This window comes from Gallinula chloropus (assembly GCF_964237585.1).
Source record: "Gallinula chloropus genome assembly, chromosome: 4".
NCBI lineage: Eukaryota > Metazoa > Chordata > Aves > Gruiformes > Rallidae > Gallinula > Gallinula chloropus.
In genome coordinates this window covers 45,565,972-45,588,483 of record NC_140088.1, presented here as the reverse complement: position 1 = coordinate 45,588,483, position 22,512 = coordinate 45,565,972, and positions in this window count along the sequence as shown.

Here is a 22,512-nt window from a genome sequence, read left to right as displayed (position 1 = left end):
CATCCATCACAATGTGACAAGCAATTAGTGTTCAATTGTAGCTAGCCAATATGAATGTTCTAATTTTGTTATAATGTTGAAATCTGATGAATATTTCATTTAGAAATATTGCAACAATGCTCATTTATAACTCATAAAATTAGCATTTAATTCATTAGAAAAGGCATGCAAAATTATTATTTTCAATTATACTGAAATTACTGTTTTCAAACATTATTTAGCAGATAAGAAGATCTCAGGAAAATAAAGACACTATCTTTGGAGGCTTCATTAAAAAAAAAGGAAGCCCTCCTCTTTTTTGCTTCATCAAGTCAAGCAAAATAGAGCAAGACCCTTTCTCTGGCACAGCAGGATTCACATCTATAGGATGAGAATTTGTTCCTCCCTATAGAAGTGGCCTTGGCTTTACTGCCTGATGAGAACTATCCCTGCCCGGTGCTGAGCCTTTATCATGTCCAAGCATTGTGAGAATGCTGGCTTGCACTGAACAAAGCTGTGATGGATAGAGATCTGGCAGTTAAACAGAATTAAACACTTCAAAAAAATGTTATGCTAGGGTTTGATCCTGTATCCTGACACAAACTGGATGGAAATTTTGGAGATTATTGGGTGCAACACCACTGCCCTCAAAGCAGGGCAAAGCAGTGCTGGCTATTGTTCAATCAAGTTATGAGTATCTCCAAGAACAGAGGTTTCATAACCTCTTTGATCAACTTCTACCAGTATTTAACTACTTTTTTTGGTGAAAATAAGTTTCCTCATACGTTCTGGCAATTTTCATTCTTCTAACTTTTTCTGTTGTCTCTAGTTCACCCGTGTGCACCCCTAAGACTTTAACTCAATCCTCCCAACAGGCAGTTGAAGACAGCAGTAAGATTCACTCTTAGCCTCCTCCCAAACCCTTTTGTCTGAATGCATCCACCCTCTCCTAGTACATAACTAACTTTTTCAGTACACTGCCCATATAGATGGCTCTCCTCTAGGCTTGCTCAAGTATGTCAATGTCTTCCTCATCCTGGGGAATCCAAAATTGGATACTATTCCAAATGCCGTCTCATAAATGCTGAATCGAGGGGGAAAGTCTGTCACCTCAGTTTCCTGTCTACACTCTTGCTAACGCAGCCTGGTGCCATTGACCGAATTTGCTAGATGAGCACATGGCTGAATCATGTTCTGGTTGTCCACCAGACCCCCACCTCTCATTGTGCAAAGAGATCTCTCATAGCCAGTGGTGCCCAGCCTGGGTTGCATGGAGTTATCCCATCACAGCTGCATAATTTCACATTGGCATCAGATTCCTGTGCTGCAGTCAGAAGTGGCATGGTCTCCCTGAGTATCTGTAACAGACAAAAAGGCTGATCCTTCCTATTATTCATATGTTCATTACCATTGTACCAAGCTATTGATGTTTTCATTATCAGAAATGTCAAAGTGTGGGAAACTAATATGTCCAGCTACAAGGAAAATAAATTACAGTTGAGGAAGCTGCTTGAACCAGGCCCCGATTTCCATTGCCCTGTATCAGTTTGATTAAATCAACACTGGATGAGGCTACCAATAACATTAGGTGGGTTTGATTAAATTGGCATGCTTCAGACAATTAATTACCTTTAGAGTAATAATAGTTTCCATTTTTTGTCCTTTGCTTCATTTGGTTTCATCTGTGTAAAGCAAAAATATCCTTTCTGTATTAGTGAGTGAACCAAGTCTGCAAATTCACTAGATCTGTTTGAGTGACAAGGAAAAACAATTAGAAACTGCTGTTAGATGGGTGTTTTCTAGTTTGGGTATGTGGCTAGTTTTGGGTCTGTGCCTCCTTTTATAGTAGAGCAAGACCTGCAAATTAAATTATTCTTTACTCACTGATTTTTTGTAAGAAATCTCATCTCTAGTGGTAAAAGATCAGAAGCTGATCTTTGTTTCAGATATGGTCTTTAGTTCTGTTGTGATATTTTATAGTACACAGCCTTGTATCTTCCGGCATTCTTCCTGTTGTTAGCAAGATCCTGTTGTATGGCATGCAACAATAGTTATGTGACTAGAATGAAAACAAATCTGCCATACTAACATCATTTTGATAATGCTCAGAAATCCCAGTAGTCATTTTGGTCTTCTGTACGCTCTGCTTGGAATGAATGACAATAAATATATCTATCTCATTGACCTAAATATAGTTCCAATGTGATTTATCCTTCAAAGGAGATTAGAGCATCTTAATGGTAAGATGTTTTTCGTTCAGTGGAAAGAAGTAGTTGATAAAATAGATATTTAAATCCTCATCATTCAGTATCTAATAACAGTCAGCAATTTTAATAAGCATGTTCAGATGTGTTTGTTAGTGCTTGTGCCCCCTTGCCAGTTCTCACTGCACTTGGTTTAGGGTTTCAGTATTTTCTTTAAAGTCCCAGCAGCTAGATAAAATTCAGGATTTAATTTTAAAGCTTACAGTATAATGCAATGTATTAATTGAAGATAAATTTGTTTCAATCAATGCTCACTGGTTTTGGGTGAAGTCAATGGATTTTCTGCCCTTCCTATGAACATATTCAGGTACATCACCAACACGAACCTTTTGGTAAATTGAAAGTACTGAAAGATTGGTTTTTAACATAAAACCACAAATCTAAGTTTGTCAAATACTTTCACATTTAGGGCACAAACTAGAATACACCCAGAGGAAGCTACTAGGATTTGTGCCATACTAAGACGTACAATACCAAGTTGCTACTGTGTACACAAAAGACAACTGAATTTTGCTGATTTATGCTGTGTTACTTTTCAATCACACTGCATCCATTTATGAAAGCATGAAAACTCTGTGAGAAAATATATTCTAGTCCTTCGGCATTCAGCTGGAGAATGTGAAACTTCAAGGGGACAGTGGGATGCCTGGAGCATTCCAGGTGAAATATTAACAGGGTTTTAAAAATATGTTCTCTCTTCAGATTGAGACAATTAAGTAAAAGATCTAAGATGAACAGTTTGGGATTTCCATTACCTTTTCAATTACCAAACACTTTGCAATTTTGCATACACAAATAGAAATATATCAAGAAGTTTTCAACACATATGACACACTAGCATTTATCTATGGAGGTGATGACATACCTCCATACAAGGACAATCTCATTGTCAGTTATTTTATTTTGGACCAGTTCTTTAATTCTGGTACTGTTGACTAAGGGCTAGTACTATTCTGATCTCTTGTACTTTTGAAACGTCATGGTCATACATAGCTACCAGTTCCATTTGTGTACTTGCACATGTATTACAAAACTCCTAGAATACTTTTTATAGAAGGTGAACACAGATTATTCGGAGCTTCTATATATTCTACTTATGCATTTCATACAAAGCATACCAATTTTGGGTACCTGGTGCATGACAGAAGTGAAGAGGACTAGGAGAGAAGATTTATTTAGGCCTTAGACACTAAAATTGGGTAGATGGATTCACTCCTGTTTTACCAGCTAAAAGGCAGGTCCTGCTTGAATAAACCAATCTCTTTCTATGACCTTCTATGACAGGGTGTCCCACTTAGTGGGTGAGAGAAAGGCTGTGGATGTTGTTTATCTGTACTTTAGTAAAGCCTTTGACAGCATTTCTCCCCTCGTTCTCCTGGAGAAACTGGGTGTACTCTTTAGAGTGTAAAAACCTGGCTGAATGGACAGGCCCAAAGTGTGGTGAATGGAGTTACATCCAGCTGGTGGCTGGTCAAAAGTGGTGTCCCCCAGGACTGGCCCCAGTACTGGGGCCAGTTCTCTGTAATATCTTTATCAAGGATCTAGGTGAGGGGATTAAGTGCACCCTCAGTAAGTTTGCAGATGACACCAAGTTGGGTGGGAGTATTGATCTGCTGGAGGTTAAGAGGGCTCTGCAGAGGGATCTGGACACGCTGGATCAATGGGTGAAAGCCAATTGTATGAGGTTCAACAAGACTTGGTGCTCGGTCCTGCACTTGGGTCACAGAAGCCCCATGCAGGCTTGGGAAAGAGTGACTGGAAAGCTTCCTGTTGGAAAAGGACCTGGGAGTATAGGTCAATGAGTCAGCAGGTGACCAAGGCGGCCAACAGAATCCTAGTTTGTATCAGAAATAGTGTGGCCAGTAGGACTTGAGAAGTCATCATCCCACTGTACTCAGCACAGTGAGGTTGGGCTGTATCTTGAATGCTATGTTCACTTTGGGCCCCTCACTACAAGAAGGACATTGAGGTGCTGGAGTGTGTCCAGAGAAGGGCAACAAAGCTGGTGAAGGATGTAGAGAACAAATTTTACAAGGCTGTGCTGATGGAATTGGTGTGGCTCTCCACAACTACCTTATGGGAGGTTGTAGTGAATCACACAATCACAGAATCGCAAGGTTCGAAAAGACCTTTAAGATCAAGTCCAACCGTTCCTTTCCTAAGCTAAACCATATCCCTAAGTACCTCAACTAAACTTTTTTTAAACACATCCAAGAAAGGTCACTCAACCCCCTCCCTGGGCAGCCTGTTTCAGGCCCTGACAACTCTTTCAGCAAATTTTTTTTCTAATGTCCAATCTAAACCTGCCCTGACGCAGTTTTATGCCATTTCCCCTTGTCCTGTCACCTGGCTGAAGAGACCACTGCCCACCTCTCTACACCCTCCTGTCAGGTAGTTGTAGGTGGTGATAAGGTCTCCCCTCAGCATCCTCTTCTCCAAGCTAAACACTCCCAGCTCCCTCAGCCATTCTTCATAGGATTTGCCCTCCAGCCCCTTCCCCAGCCTGGTTGCCCTGCTCTGGAATCACTCAAGGACCTCAATGTCCTTCTTATGGTGAGGAGCCCAGAACTGGACACAGCACTCAAGGTGCGTCCTCACCAATGCCGAGTACAGGGGCACAATCACCTCCCCAGACCTACTGGCCACACTATTTTTGATACAAGCCAGGATGCCATTGGCCTTCTTGGCCACCTGGGCACACTGCTGGCTCATATTCAGCCTGCTGTCAACCAACACTCCCACGTCCTTCTCTACCTGACAGCTCTTCAGCCAGTCTCCCCCAAGCCTGTAGTGTTGCATGGGGTTGCTGTGTCCCATGTGCAGCATTCTACACTTGGCCATGTTAAACTTTATCCTGTCGGTCTCAGCCCATCGGCCCAGTGTGTTCAGATCCCTCTGAAGAGCCTCCCTACCCTCAGGCAGATCATCACTTCCTCCTAGCAAACTTACTGAGGGAGCATTCAATCCCTTCATCAAGGTCATTGATAAAGATGTTGAATAAGACTGGACCCAGGACTGAGCCCTGGGGGATGCCACTCATGACCAGCCTCCAGCTGGATTTTGTTCCATTCACCACCACCCTTTGGGCCCGGCCATCCCATCTGAGGGTCCACCTGTCAAGGCCAGTGGCAGCCAGTTTCTCAGTCAGAATGCTGTGAGAAACCGTGTCAAAGGCTTTACTGAAGTCCAGGTAGACCACATCCACAGCCTTCCCCTTGTCCATTAAGCAGGTCACCTTGTCAGAGAAGGCGATCAGGTTAGTTTGACAGGATCTACCTTTTGTAAACCCATGTTGACTAGGCCTGATCCCCTGGCCATCACGCATGTGCTGCATGGTAGCTCCCAAGATGACCCTCTCCATGATCTTCCCCGGAACTGAGATCTGACTGACAGGCCTGTAGTTCCCCGGATCTTCCTTCCGGCCATTCCTATATACAGGTGCCAGCCTCCAGTCAAGTGGAACTTCCCCAGTCTGCCAGGATTTCTGGTAGATGATGGAAAAGTGAAATGGGTGTTGGTCTCTTTTCCCAGGTAACATGTCGTAAGGCTAGAGGAAATGTCCTCAAGTTGCACCAAGGGATGGATTGGATAATAGGAAAAAAATATTCACCATATGGGTTATCAAATATTGGAACAGGCTGCTCAGGGAAGTGGTGGTGTCACCATCCCTGGAGGTATTCAAAAGACATGTAGACACAGTGCTTAGGTACACAGTTTAGTGGTAGACTTGGCAGTGTTAGGTTTTTAATTGGACTTGATGATCTTAAAGGTCTCCTCTAATCTAAATTATGCTAAGATTCTATTCCCACTAGCTATGGATCCTAGTTATGGATTCTGTTCCTTTACCTTTCCAAACACTTTACATTAGAGTCCCACAAAGATATAATGAAAAAAGTAGTTTAAACAGGAAAAAAAATATGAAACAGCGATGAACTAATAACCCTTTTAGGCCCTGTTCCTTCAAGGCAATTATCTACACCAAATCAGCAAATGCACAAATTGCTTATTTGTTACTGGACTCATTAGACAGACAATGAGTCTGTCATCAAAGAAAGTGTGCTTTAAGGGAAGGAAATTTCCAGGCAGAAGCAGACCAACGGTATCAACAATTTTCTATCTTTAATGAGAATTCAAAAGACCTTATTTTCAGTATTTTTTATTCTGGCATTAAAAACTGAAATAGAGGTCTTCCTACAAAGCTGAATGACAAATTAACACCTATAAAATGTGTCAAGCTCTTTCAGTCAGCAGATAAACACAATTCACCTAAGGAAAATTGAAAACCCTCTTTATCTTCCATGGATAGATGGCACAAATTAATTGTTTTTTTCAAGGTACAGCAGTACTTATAATGTAAGCATAAAGCACATACCCAGTTTGTGGGGTTTTGATATATTCACAAGTATCTGCAGGTCATATTCCAAAAAGAGTTCTGTTGAAAAAAACCTATTTGATATGCACCACAAAGTAACTAACTAACTGATTTTTTCCCATCATATCCTGCAACTTTTTAAAGTTATAATCAACATAAAACTCTGCCTTTTTAACTAGTTAGTGAGATTGTTGTTGTCGTTGTTGCTATGTGGGAAATGATATTTGATCTTATGTCCTTTAAAAAACTACTAAATAATTTTAGAAGTCTCTGTCTCTTTAAAAGAGACACAAGTCATGTATCCTAATGGGTGTCCTTCTGACTAAAGATTATCCTACCCTTAAGATATTAATTCCTTTTGAATGAGGCCTGCCGCTTGGTCAGTCTTTTGGCCTGTTAGAAGATCACAGTAGGATGGTACACATAATGCTATCTGTGTTGAACTGTATGTGGAGTGAATTAAAATTATTAGCAAGTCTCCCCTCTAAAGACCATTAGCCAAGCAATAAATCAACAAAGGATACCATGGTATGATTAAACCATTGTAGCCCAGGGTTATTACAACACATGGGGCATCATCAGTGACTCTAATCCTTCTCAGAAAAAAATAATTTATTACAGCAACATCCTCTGAACTTCCCTTATTGGTACAAAAATTACTGGGATGAAACATTTGACGAAGCAGTATTAGCATTGCTAAACAGATTGCACATACTCAGTTTCCTTTTATGAATTCCCACCAATGCTTTCAGTAATGAATACGACTATCTGATTGTAAGCCAGAGATATGGTGAAAGCAAAAGTCTTGTTTAATGCAATTTGATAGTAAAAAAAATCTTTCCTTTTCATTTTAATGATAAAAGATCAGAAGAGTATACCTGACCTGAGTACATGAAATTATTCAGCCCTAAAGAGAGCCTTAGTAATCTCCTATGTGCTTGAAATCCTGCAAAATATTCTTCTATAGGCAGGATACTTCCACGATCAGGCTTGTGAAATTGCGATTCTGCCCTTGGTGCACTTATATTTCTGGGGAAACAAGTGTAAAGTATTAAGCTTCCTTTAAAGGCCTTCAGTGTCACCCAGTGCTGAGAATTTGCATTATACCAAGCCACCAACAGTGGCTGTATGCTGGTTTCTTGACAGACATCCGTAGAGGCATGATATGCCTTGGCTGGGAATATGGGGACATTGATTTGTGAGGCCAAAGAATACATGAGTCGCTATGTTTATTCCATCTGGGCTGAAAACAAGTGACTGCTTTAACAAGAACATAGCAGATGAGAGCAGTTTTTTTGAGAATACTTTTACAGCCTAAACAATCAGCTTTCAGAGCCTAAAAGTGGCTTGGAGTGAGATCTGCCTCATATTATTTCCATATGTTGTTTCTCCTGAAGGGAAAAAGCGGAATATCTGCTAGGCCTTTGGAGAAAGCTGGGGAAGAAAATAGGCTCAGAAATCTTGGCCACCTTTTTTCAGTTTTAGACGAAAAATTTAACCACAGTTCCTGAGCCTAGGCTCGCCAAAGCTCAGATATTCAAGAGGTATTCAAGTAAGTCAAGATAAGTGTGGGCAATTGAGATATGACTTCTGTAATCTAAATATGCAGTCAGTGAATGTACTGGGCTTTGGGTTTGGTTTTTGTGTAGCATCTTTACTCCAAAAGTTGTACAGAAAATTAGATGGAAAACTTTTTATCTCCTATATAACTTATGATCACAACTGACCGGATTCACCTGAAGATTTTTGTCTTTTCTCCCAACTCTTCCTTCTAAGTAAGGACAGAAACCTCTTGTAAAAAAATGCAGAGCCATATATTCTCCTGTCCCCGGTTACATGACTGCAAGGGTACCTGTTAAGTGACCAATTGCAGATGGGCACCAACATGCGATGCATGTACACCAGGGGTGCAATAGCAAGCACAACATTGTTTTCACGAATATAAGTGTAAAAACATTCTCATCCAACAATGCTACAAGCACTTATCATGGGCAAGGATGTGGCACTTCAGGACCCTGAAAGTCAGATAGGTTGTGCTCGAAGGGCTTCCTGGAAAGAGGGCATTGGAGACCAGGCATTAGATTACATTGGTGAGTCAGATCCAGCCCACAGCCAGAGGTTGGGCATCTGTACATTGACAAATTTACTCATAAATTTGCCCTACTCATTTAAATAACGTTATGCTAAAAAAGTATGAGCATTCACATTACTTCTGTTCTTGTTTTCTACAGTGGTCAACATCTAACAGTTTTATTTTCTTAAATAAACATTTTAATAATCAATGTCTCATATAATTCCCATTTTTGTCTACAAAATCCTGTATATTTCAAACTCAGAAGGAATTAATTGATGGAGGTTCTGGATGCATAGACCATTGGAACTTTTAGCCCCTACTCTGTTAAATAGGCCCAGTCAGGCAAAAGCAAAGAAGCAATCATGCATGGATATGCAATCAGATTTTTAAAGTATTGGCAAGGATATGCTTAACAGAAATACCATAAACCTGTAAAAGAGTTCCAGCTATTCCTGGTAGCAACAGTAAAACTTCAAAAGCCTTTTGTCTGCCCTTGTCCTATAATTTTATCTTCTGTTTTTCCTTTGTGTATATTTCTCAGACAAAATGCTAACAGCAAAATCATTTCAGACATGTGTCTTCTATTAACTTGTTGAACTCAAGAAACTTATAACACTCCATTAGAATGATTTCCTCTCTCCCTAAGATGCCCTGTCACAAATCATAAAGCAACTTTAAGCAAAACTTGCTTGTACCTGAAAATACTGTAGTCCTGGAAAAAAAAAATCACTCTCCCATTCAAAAAAAGAGAAGTTTAATTCTGAACTGTGGCCCAGAGGCATTGCATGATTCTGCACTGAATTACCACAGATGAATTTGATAGCCTCTGGTTGTGTTAGTTGAGATTGATTGAAACATCAGTTGGACTTAATCCTGCTGCTTGGGAGAAAGGAATATAAATTGCAAGCAGAATGGTAGCCCTGAATATGATGATCAATAAATAAGCTCTCCAGAAATCTGAGGTGTTGCATTTCACGTGAACTATGAACTTATTTAATAGAAGCTGTGCTAAAATGACCATGATCCATAGCAGGAGGGAATGATTAATATTTTTATGACATTTTATTAGAGTAAGTTTAAGTTCATTATTCAAAACCATGATCACACTTGCTATTTTTATATGGCTCCTTGAAAGTATTTCCTCAGAATGAATCCCATGAATTTTCTTTTGTGTGAATAGAATTGAGCCTTCTAGTTAAAAAATGATGAACAGTAATTAGGACATAAATTATTTAAAGGTCTTGTAGTTTAAGCAGACATAAAAACTGGCAGGCAATTAAATTCATCATAAACTCTAGGGGATACTGGTGGAAACAGGTGGAAGCAAGTATTTTATGAGACCTGAGGACAAGCTTGAGGGCTCAGGAGATGGTGGCGTGTGAATGAAAACTGGCATTTTTCAATCTAATGCTGGCTTAACAAGATGTATAGGAAACCTTACTGCACTGGTGTGTATGTCCCCTGTGGGGCAGAGTGAGGCTAAAGCTCCTCATTTAGAGCTCCAGATGGGAACAGCCAGCTCGCTCTTTGAAAGCTTTCTCTTGCTTCCAACCCTTTATATACATAAATATCTGTGGTGTGCACAGGCTTTGGAGACTAGTTTCACAGCTACTGTGAAACCAAGCAGGGCAAAATGTATTCTAACAAATGAGCAAAGCTTGCCAGCATCTATGAATTTAGTTAGAAGCACAAATGCTAAGAGCCCTAATACATTGTACGTACTCTGCCCACATAGAAGAAGGAAATGCAGGATAAGTAAATATTGCCAAAATCTGTCTGCCTAATGGAAAAAAGCCTACTATTAAATTGTCAACAAAAAAGGGTTGTTTAATATTCATTTGCCTTTTTATGCTATAGATTACCTAGAAAGTGATACATGTTGGAAAACCTAAAATTATTTATACATTTGTAGAATATATTTGTAGAATAATCTAATTTTTTAAAAAAAGTGTGGCAATTATGTTGAACCACAAATCTTTTTTATTAGCTGTATGACCAGCGTGCACAAATCTACATGTCCTTATTCTCCTTACGTATGTTTTTCATGAACTCATAGGTGTGGTCAAACCAGCTGGTTTAATAAATGTGTATATAATCAATATTTTCTTTACACATTGAAGAAAAGTATTTCTTTTCATGACCTTATGCTACCTGCCTTTAATTATGTGAGCAAGCAGATGAAGCACAAAAACTAACTACAAGGCTATCATGAGGCTATACTAAGATTTCCCTGGGGTTACTGACTCTGTCTTGATACTTTAGTTTATCTCAAGGAATTATTGTTTTGGGCTTTGTTTGTTTGCTTGTTTTTATTCTCTGAGCTTGGGATTGCCAAACAAGATGACAGTCATCTAATATAACGTAGCATATATCTTATGGCTAGCTTATGGGACAGCATTTTTTAAAGTGTTATCAAGATTCTTCTGGAAATATAATGTTCATGTGACACTGCTTTTTTTCATTCTCCCAGATGAGTGGAAATTGCAGGTCAATAATGCAGTTTTTAATAGCTTCTCAGCACACTAAGTCCAATGAGCACGTAGACCAAAGATGGTCGTTCTTTTTTGAGATGGTAGAACACTGTGATTGCTACACAGAAGACAGAAAAAACAGCCTGTGGAAAAATCAAGAGTTCAGTAGTTATTCCTATGCCACGTAGGGAAAAAACATCTAAATTTTGAAATTTCTAATATGAAAATTTTGGGAAAAAATTAAGATGTTTTGAAACATCATTCTATTTTGCTCCCACTCTCTGTGTAAGGAAAACTACAGACTTCCTACTTCAGAAGTGCCAAAACAGGATGCTTTATTCTTGACACCTCTTTTAATTTTTCAACTAAATGACATTTCAATGAAATCAGTTTCAGCTTTTGGCAAAGAAGTCCATTGCTTTGCAAAATATTCCAATCAAGTATTTTCTAAACAACAATTTCATTTTGATTTAGTTTATTTCTCCTTGCCAAAAATTCCCTTCTCTTTAATGTCAGACTCTGCTATTGGGAGTCTGAAAAACCTTTGACTCTGACTTTATAGAAAGGCTCCATAGAAGGCGTTTTCAAAGGAAAGCATTAATTTCTCTGTATTGTTTCTGCCTCTCTGCATATACAAAGCCATAGTCCTACAGCATCTGTGTATAATTCTTTGCAAATAGTGAACTTTTCCTTTGTAAAAATATTTTGCAAATCCTAGCATTTCTACAGACTATGGCATACCAGATAACCACACTAGTGGCAAAGACATGATAATACATCCCAGACTTTAGAATCAGCTTTGTGAATAACTAAACTGGATGAGATTCAGTTCTGTTCTCAGGGTAGCTAAGAAGAGGTGGAACCCTAATGTATGTAACCAATATGGTCTGAGCACATCTTCCTTGAGAAATTGTTGGACACCACTGAGGAACTGTCTCTAATTGGACTGTCAGCATTTTAGCAAAGATGTAACTATGCTTAACAGTTCTGCTCAAAAACTAACCTCTTAATTTAGACAGGTCAGTGAGAATCACAAACATTCATTGAATCATAGAATCCTAGCATGGTTTGGGTTGGAAGAGACCTCAACACCCATCTCGTTTCAACCCCTCTGTCACTGTCAGGGACACCCTCCACTAGACAAGGCTGCCCAATAAAACCCCATCCAATCAGGCCCAAAACACTGCCAGGGAGGGGGCAGCCACAGCTTCTCTGGGCAGCCTGTCCCAGGGCCTCATCACCCTCACAGGGAAGAATTTCTTCTCAATATCTAATCTAAATCTCCCCTCCTTCAGTTTAAAGCCATCACCCCTTGTTTCGTCCCTCCAGCCCCTGCAAACAGCCCCTCTCCAGCTTTCCAGTAGCCCCTTTAGGTACTGGAAGGCTGCTCTTAAGTCTCCCTGGAGCCTTCTCTTCTCCAAGGTGAACAACCCAAACTCTCTCTCAACCTGTCTTCATAGCAGAGGTACTCCGGACTTTCATTTACCAAAAAAACCCAAACCCAACCAAAAAACATAAAACCAGCCAATTTTAAATCCTCATGTATATGGAGGAAAGATGGACACCATATCATAATGACATTGTTATGATCCAGAAAGCTAAAAACAATAAACTTCAGCACAGGCAAACAGCTGATTAAACTAAAAGCAATGATTTTTGTCCCATAAACAATTAAACTCTAAGGCCTGATCAATGCTTTGTGAGTGTTAGATTAGATATTAAATTCTGCATCCTCAGATTCCATATACTCAAATGCTGCACTAAAATATAGTCACTTATATGCTGAAATGTAGTAATCCCTCATTGAGCAGAATTCCCCTTGTTCACTGCCAGGAGGCCTCTTCACCTTTGGAGCCAGAGGCAGATTTGACCCATGTGAAAATCTGCTGTGTTGCACAGAATATGCTAACACAATATATGGCATTACAGTAAAGTATGTTACAGCCTAAAAAATGTATAATAGCTTTCTTTCTGTTTTCAACATTTAAATAATTTTAAAATCAATGGAGACACATAGGAGGGCAGATTTTGGTCCCGTGTTATGTAGTGTACACATTGAGTTGTATCATTTTGTGATGTAAAACAATGCTGTAAGCTATTAGGCCACTGTTTTCTTTTTATAATCCACATCAGATTTCTGTACTGCAGAAGTAGTCTTAAAAGCTCCAGAAACCCCTAAAGAATTGATAATTTTTAGGTCTTTGGAGGGTTTGTGCCCTTTAAATCCAGTCATATTGCTTTAACTAAACTTGGCTGCATGTAACTGTTAGTAATGATAAACTATTTTACATAACCAAGAAAAGCTTGCAGTACAGCTTAGCAGAGAATGTTGGTGCATAGCTGAGCAAGAGTACTTTGAGTGTTTGAAAACACTCCTATATTTGCCAGGAATACTAAAAAATAAGATCAGTAGGCTCACCACTATTTTTTTCTTGGCTGAACAATGAAAATACAGCAAAATATGGAGATCAATAATATATATTTTTGCTTGGAAAAGAACTTCCTTTTTAAGCTTTGTATACATTGTCATAAATCTTAAGATGCAGTTTTCAGATTTGCACAAGCTATTTGGCTGTTTCCTTTTTATTTCAATGAGAAATGAAAATACAAATCCCATGGGCTTCAATTTTCAAAGCACCTTAAGATCCTGCTGACTTTGTTCAGGTTTCTTCTTCACATTTAGGGAAGCAAATATCTTAACTGATTATGCCAACAGTGGTGTGTATGAATACCACCACTTTGAAAGCATTTTTCTCTCCATGAGGGAGAAAGAAGTCTTAAAAGTAGATAGTGGTGATTAAGGATCAGATGTAAATGGAAGAGGTGGGCACTGTCTTGCCAAAGGTACTATAGCCCGTAAATGTGATTAGGCCCCCACTACACTAGGTATTTTATATACAGTATAAAACAATCTATGCTGCCAAAAAATATAAAATCCTGATAGAAATGGAACATCAATGAAAGTATTTCCATACTAAGTTTAGATGTGGGAAGTTGACCAAATTGATGTTAGAACTTTTAATGTGCTTCAGTATTTAGTTCATTTGGGAATTGAAGTGTAATTTTAAAAAAATATTTACTCTAAGATCATTAAAAATATAGCCGTTTTATTTATCTTCAAAAGGAGTCTAAAAACTTTAAAATTCAGACTTCAAACTGTTGACCCTAAATCCATTTGATTTTCAGTTAGTCTCAGAGACTACAGTGGCAAGGGGACTAACCTTGGGTCTCATAATGACACACTTGGCAGGTCCTAACTTGTTTGCTTTGCTACTGCATGGAAACCACAACCAAAGTCCCTTGGACCTGGCAAAACATGAGAGTCAGGCTTAGTAATAATATGCTGTGCGAAAGCTAGAGTGTTGACCAAGGAATTGTAAAATACCAAGAAAAAATCGGGATGAGAAAGACATAGGTTCAACTCATATCCTATCCAGGAATTAAAAGTCCATCCGACATACTGATCACTTATTTTTCTCAGTTCAGTCCTGAACCCTCCGTGGGAATCAAGCATTTCAGCTTTTCTTCTGAGGTGAGGTCAACCTTATTTCAAAAGACAGCAGAAGCTCCAGTAGCACATGGATTAATATGAGCTATAGGCTTGAATTCAGTTCCCCTTTTTGTCTAACAAATTGAACTTCTTCCCTCCCTCATTCTCCCTCTTTCCCTCTCACCCTTCTTCCTCCATTCTTTCTCTTTCTGTTCCCCATTCCTTCTTTTTCTCCCTGCCTGCCTCCCTCCCTCCCTTCCTCTCTTCCTCCCTTCTGATTTTAGTCATCAGCCAGTAAAATACCATGGAATGATACACTGTTAGTCCCTCCTGCCTGAGGCTGTCCCCCACTGACTTGAACAATTAAATATGTATGGAGGTCTACAAGAGAGAAGACATGTTTAAGAGAAGGAAGAGAGCCTACAGCCTAGTGATAGCATTAAATTAGGAGGGGTGAGATATGGTTCTTATTTCCAATCAATAAGTAATATTAAAAAATTAATTATTTAGTGAAGTGGGTATTAGGAATCTGACTTTTATTCCATGTGACACTGGTTGTGTTACTATTTCTGGCTCTCATTTCTGGACTAAACTATTTCTATATAAACTATCTATGAGAATTTGGGTGTATTTATGTGTATTATGTTACATATGAGATAGTCCTACGCTCATATATAATATGATGGGCTCTGAGATAACCATCACTATTTAAGAACAAGGCATTGAAATCATAGTATGGAGAACCATGCTCAGCACAGGTTAAAAAGAAAATCAAACATCAGGAATTGGTAGAATAGGAAAAGAGAATGAAAGAGAAAACTCCATTAAACAATAGGACCTACCCATGGTTTGGTTGCATCATAAGCATTGTGGACAGTTATGGTCCTCTGACCTCCAAAACAAGAAATCAGGACCATAAAATTAGGATGGGAAAAAAAACACCCCAACAACACCAAAACCCCAAAACCCAAGAAGGAAGTTATGCTAGACTTGTGAAAGCCTTTGCTTTAGAACATATTGGATGACAAATTTATTGTATTAAGATGAGACTACTAAGTATTTGGAAGAGATATTCATTAAGGATTACTTAGTAGACAAATACTAGCAGGCTTTGGAAAATTTCCAAGCTGAAAAATTTGGAGGCTGGGAGAATATTAACAAGGGAAATATCACATGTGCTTGCCTTGTTTGTACTCTTCCATAGATCCTCACTTTTGTTTTTTGTTGGAGTCAAAGTAGTAAATTGTGGTCTGAACAAGTATGACTATTCTTGTGCTCTTCTATAATCCTCCTTGCATGTAGAACTGCTACAGCAGCAAAGATGGGCTAAAAGATTGTGCCCAAGCCAAGCCTTATTCCCTGATGACTAGACAACTGTTCTGAGATGACTAGAAACAAAGACCATCATACAGAAGAGAAAGCATAGATTTTGTGCATCACATTTGAATGACCTTAGTAACATGCATGAGATCACACAAGAAACCTGTATCCTAACACAGAACTCAATTTAAATCCTCCAAATCTCAGAATAATTCCTTAGTAGGAATTTTGGTAATGAAGATTCCGTGGAATCAATAGCATAATTTTCATACCTGATAATTTTGCCTGAATGTTAACAACAGTAAGGATAAAACATTCTGGTGTCCACCCACATGTTCACTGAAATATGTCTGGGTCAAATGATTCATCTTCATCCTCCTAGACTTTTTTGAAAGTTTTGAAAGTTATGAGTTTGGTTATTTAGAGAATACAAACTTTTTTATGACCGGAAAACATACAAGGTAAAAAGACAACAGATAATGTTGTACCTGTCAGTCTGAAATAGCACTTATGGAAAGCTGCCTGATATTTACAGAAATGATCTAGACCCAAAAGCCAAATGGAGACAAATATGTTAGCTCCAAAACAATAGCAGGCCAAATTAACAGCATTAAAATGATCAGTTCATTAGTACCATGTGGAGCAACCCTTATTCAGCCCAATGATTAATTCTGAGCAATTCTGCCTCATGAAGTGACTGTAAAAGAAAACCAAAGACAGTAACTCAATTACAGTTACTGTTATCTCTGTAACAGAATCCAGCTTACTGAAAAAAGTTTTAAAAACCCAAACCAGCAACACATCACGCTGTTGATGTGAAGCAGTGTTGAGAGGCCTCTCAGAAGAATATTTCCTGTGGCTTCTCTTTGATCCTTTAGAAATAATCTGACGTTGCAAGTACTAGAGATGAACTTGTGAATATGTACTCTGTTACTATTCAGACAACCATGTTAAGTACACACATAAAATTATTAAGCTTCATCTTAAAAGTACTTGTTTTCTTCTCCTCAACATCCAGGAAGAAAGGTGTTCCGGGATCTTATTGGTCAGATGATTAGACAACTGATGTTCTAACTTTTATAAATTAGTTTGTACTTTAATCCTTACTTTACAGTGTCCCATGCTTGAACCACTCCCCAGCTTCCTGTTACCTCTGAGGGATCATCTTGAAGAAGAGAAGGAGACCTTATAGTGGCCTTCCAATACCTGAAAGGTGCCTATGAGAAAGCTGGGAAAGATCTGTTCATGAGGGAATGTAGCAGTAGGAAACTAGAAAAGGAGAGATTTAGCTTGGATATTGGGAAAAAAATCTTCAATATGAGGGTAGTAGATCACTGAAACAGGTTGCCTAGAAAAATAGTGGAGGTCCCATCCCAGGAGATATTCAAGGTCAGGCTTGATGGGGCTCTGAGCAACCTGATGCAGTGAAGATGTCCCTGCTCACTGCAGGGAGTTGGACTAGACGACCTTTAATGGTCCCTTCCAACCTAATACATTCTATGATTCTCTGATATTGAGGTAAGGCAGATGGGCAGATTTCTACAACTGTAGAATATATTCATAATGATCAGTAAGTGATGGATGGAGGGTCCCATTTACCCTCATTTTTAACAGAAATATTTCACCACTTTCTTCCCACAGTCATTAGTACCGTAATGTTCACTGTGACTCATTTCAACATCTCAGTATGATATTTGTAATCTTTGAAAGTTCTGTGAGCATTCTCAGATCTATCTGTCTAAGGGTCTGGTTGATGGGGGAATTTTTTCCATTCTTTTAACAATTAACCAGTTGCTGTCAAAATACAGAATCAACAGGTAATTTAACCAAATAAATAAATAAATTAAACTTTATGACATGCTTTCTATTATATTCCTATCATTTTCCCACTAGCTCTTAGTTAAATCATAGCCTTAACTTTTATCCTGGTCAATTGTGGCTTGTTATCTTTCCAAGATCCAAAACAAGGTCCACTGTACTGATTATATCTAACTTACAAACAAGTGGTATTTCCTCAGGGTTCTCAGAGTTGCAGTGCATTTTAGAGGACCTCAAAATCTTCTTTTCTAGACTCTACTTAGGCTTTGGATCCATCATATACCCTAATATTCTCAAAATTATCATTGAATGTCACAATGATAGTTAATTCTTTCTTCATTAACATCATTATACTCCATTTCTTTAATAATCTGCTTCATGGTAAAGAAAGAAAAGGGGTAAACTCCCCGTGGTTCCCTTTTGGTGTTTTTCAAGAGTAAAGCTGGTTTTCCACCATGTCAACCAGCACTGATATTATGCACTGCTTTAGGAGGTGTTCTTTTTATGGACAACACCCTGGTGACACAAACCAGAGCAGCAATGACAGCCACAGCAGAGGCTGAGGTGGTAGCGTGTATTTTACTGGTTGAAACAGAAGAACTTGAAGAACTTGTGAGAATGTGACCCATAAGAGAGCTTGTTGCCAACTTTCTCTCTTTTATAACTTTTCCTCTTTCTTTTTCATTAGATTTGACATGTAGTTTTGTTAGCTGTAGAGTAGCTTATGGTAATGAACGGGGGAAATGAGGTTTGCTCTGATATGGAAAGTAGACAAAGAAAATATGCAAAGAACCAAATCTTTCAAAAGTTAGAAAATACCTTTGAGAAGTGCTTATGATCCCTCTTTGTCTTCAGATACTGGTAGAAGCCAAAGTTCCCCATTCCTTGCAGAGTTGCCTACACACAGAATCAAATGTCACTAGTATCTATCTGTCCTTACTTGGAGATGTGTTTTATTTTTCTCTCTACCTTCACTTGACAAAGAGTACCAGTCTTGGCTTTCAAATTAAAATTACCTACACCCTCTCATCTGGACTCTATTACTGTCTCTACAGTCCACTTTTATGTTTTTAAAATTAACTAAAAATCAAGGAAAAGTGAAAAAATGGGTTACAGAGGAGTACTTTTACATTAAACCTATTACACGTGTTCATCACATCTGTTTGCTTAAATGCAGACGTTAATTTTCACTTATATGTCCTTGAAGTACCAAAAGCAGGGTGCCTAGCATAAAACCTATGTAATATTGGTTCCACACAGAGAGAAAAACAGTTTTCGTAGGTCTTTATGGTGATGGGATCTCACCATTGCTCTTAACCAGGTGATGTGGGGTAAGTACTGACAATAGCAGTAGATTCCTATGGAATGCAGAAATGCAGTGTATAGTATTTGAATCAACTAATTATGACATACCAATACTTAAAAGAGTCCTACAGAAAAGTGGGAGAGGGACTGTTCATCAAGAAGTCCAGTGATAGGACAAGAAGCTTCAAACTGAATGAAGTCAGGATACATTCGATGTTTGGAAGAAAATCTTTACTATGAGGGTGGTGAATCCCTGGCAAAGGCTGCCCAGAGAAGCTGTGGACACCTCATCCCTGGTAGTGTTCAAGGCCAGGTTGGATGGGGCTTTGGGCAACCTGGTCTGGTGGAGGGTGTCCCTGCCCATGGCAGGGGGGTTGGAACTAGATGGATGTTGAGGTCCCCTCCAACCCAAACCAGTCTGTGATTTAGAAGCTTTTAAAATAACTTTAAAAATTTTGTTTTTAAACATACATTTTACATTGCTGTAGAGGTGCTGTTAGTCCTTGAGAGGTCTAGGATGCAGATTAGAGATGGATTCAGACATCAGATGTAGAGACATGAGGCAAATGTACTGTATTTTGTTGTGGAGCCATTGTCTTTGGGATTAAAAGGCAATCAGGAGAAATCCACCAGATTGCTTGCATTTTCAGTACATTGAAATTTGTGATAAAAACTGATGGAAGATGGTAGTGGTACTAGCACTTCAGCTCTTTTGTTCTGAATTGTTTCTGTATGGTTGGTAATGGAGAAGACACCAGACTTTTATACCAAGCCCACCTTTCTACTCCTTATTGTACATATGTCTCAACATGCAGAAAGTTTCTGTGAAAGATTAGTGTCAGGGGTTGTAAGCAATATGAAATAGAAAAAGAAGAATCCCTGTTTGCCTCTATGGTGCGGAGAACAGACACAAGACTGCCTAACGGGCTTTGTTGCTGTGCACGCCGCAAGCCCCACAAAAACTCAGTACTTGCCTTAGTGAAACAGGAAAAGTGATGGGATAGGTAGATAGACAGACAGACAGACAGATGCACACACAAACACACACACTACCTTATCCATCTCCTCTCCTTGCTACCCCATATATGTAAACAAACATCTTTTAATGAAACATTTTTAGATTTCCCCCATCCTTTCATGTCCTTCCCTAGTCACGCACAAGGCATTGCTTTAGATCAACCAAAATGAGAACATTAGAGTTTTCTTACGAGAAAGTGCTTCACACACAAAGACAAGCTGCTTCAAAAGCAAAAAGAGCTCTGTTCTCAGATGTAGAAGCTTCTACTGTAGATATGCTTGAAACGCTTTTTTCTGTTTGAGTAACTGGGATATTTTCTTCAGCCATTGGTGTTTAGATTGTGACCAAAGAGTAAAAACATGTGCTTTGATACTTGAAAATGCCCCAGAATTTCAAAATCCAATTAATTCTGCTGTCTCTGTGTGACTGTATGAATTTAATTCAGTGTGTACAGGTACCTTCTTAGCATATCTATCAAGTGCTTTATACAAGAAAAAAAAATATTAGCTTTGTTATGATTATTTCCAAAGTATATGCTATACTGTTGCACTGTGCAAGAAAGTAATGCAACTTCTGTCCCAAGGTTTTAAAATCTAATCAATCATTCATGCTCACTGAGCTAGTGTGTTTCCACTGTTACAGTTGTTGAGCTTAGGAAGTCTTGACATGATCTTTTCTGTGCTAATGCTTTCACACCTGATCTAATTGAAGCTCTACCAAACAAGGAAGTTTATCTAAACTCTATTTATTGCACCTATGCATGTGTCTTTAAGAAGATGGTCTAGATCTCTGTGACAGTTTATGGTTATCATGCGATGCAGGAATTACCATGGTAACTCACTATATGCATTTTTTACTGAATAGCATAATGAGAAGGTAAGAAAAGCTGCAGAAGTTGTTGACAGCACAGATTACAGCTGCCCTTGGTATGTGTAGCTCAGTCGCTCACTGTGATAAAAGCATTGTCAGTGTCTTAGGACAAAAAGCTTATATTTTATATGTTAAAACCAAAGACAGCATCTTTTACTGTAAAATTGGTTGGACTTCTCATATATTTGTGATTTATGGCACAGAGGAATACACTTGCTTACACTTAGGAATGAGGGAGAAGAGATCTCTTTGCTCATTTATCTCAATGATAAACCATTAAGTATTCTGTATTCTTCTGTAACTTTTGTGCAGAAATGAATGTATTTCTCAAAGAAAGGAATTCTCAGACTGCTATTCCTTGTGTTTAAAGCTTTTTCACAAATACAAGCACAGAAAATTCAGTAAAATTTAATTTCCTCACATGGAATTACTCTGCATGCTCATGCACATTTTAAGATGTGTAGAGCCTGAAATGTAGATGTTGGGATTTTTAGGAGATAATAGTGGTATTTAGAAATGTATATGGCCCAAGTAGTAAAATTCTAATCACTTCCTCTAGAGTTCCTATGTGTGAGTGCTGCCAAGATAGAAGCAGGATGTGGCATATAATCTCATTCACTTGCAATTGTTCTGATCCTTCAAGGAGCATGTATTACTCATTCATTGCATGTCTGCAAAGCCAGGAAGCTCAAGGTGGTTTATTGAAGTGTCCAGTAAAAATTTGTGTCTTACAATTCAGTACTTAAAGGACAACAATAGATTTTTTTAAAAGTGGAAAACTCAGTCTGTGCCCTTCAAGGGATCCCCCAAAGGGAGACAGAGAAATAATTTTTCCCCATCAAATTATTTAGAGTTTAACATGATGTCTTAGTTTTAAATCCTCAGAGTTGCTAAACATCTTCAGTGCTCACAGCCTGGTGTTATGGAAGTGCTGTTTACAGAAATGAGAGTAAAGAATTGTTAAAGGGGTCACCCTCAGCAGTTCAGCCAAAATTTCCAGACTCTGATAAGCCAGTGCACTGTTGGAATCAAGAATTAAATCGTGCTGAAATTAATCAAAGTCCAATCCAATTAATCCAGGGTAACATATTTTAATAGTAGATTAGAGCTGGAAACTGGGTTCTGTAGACTGCTGGCTGAACGTGTCCTGGTCCTTTCAGTTAGCTGTACATGGATTTTCCTTCCTGTAAGAGAGCATGCTTCTTGCTTTTCTCTATGAAGATCTTTTTGAGATCACTCTGGTAACATATAACAATCAGTAGCTCTGCTGTCATCATCATGAAACAGTTGTGTTGTAGCCACATCTTTCTTCATTGCTATCTGCCCTTCTTCCCATCATCATCGGCCCAGAAAAGCAAATCAGCCATTCTGCATGGTCACAGAAGTGAGACTGCTGGACCAGTACTTTTTCTGGTCTCTCAATTCCACATCGTTTCTCCAAAATGCATGCCAAGTGACCAGCCATTTCACATAACAGAGCAACTCGTGTAATGGAAAAGCAATACAATGAAATAATGGCTACTTACTCTTT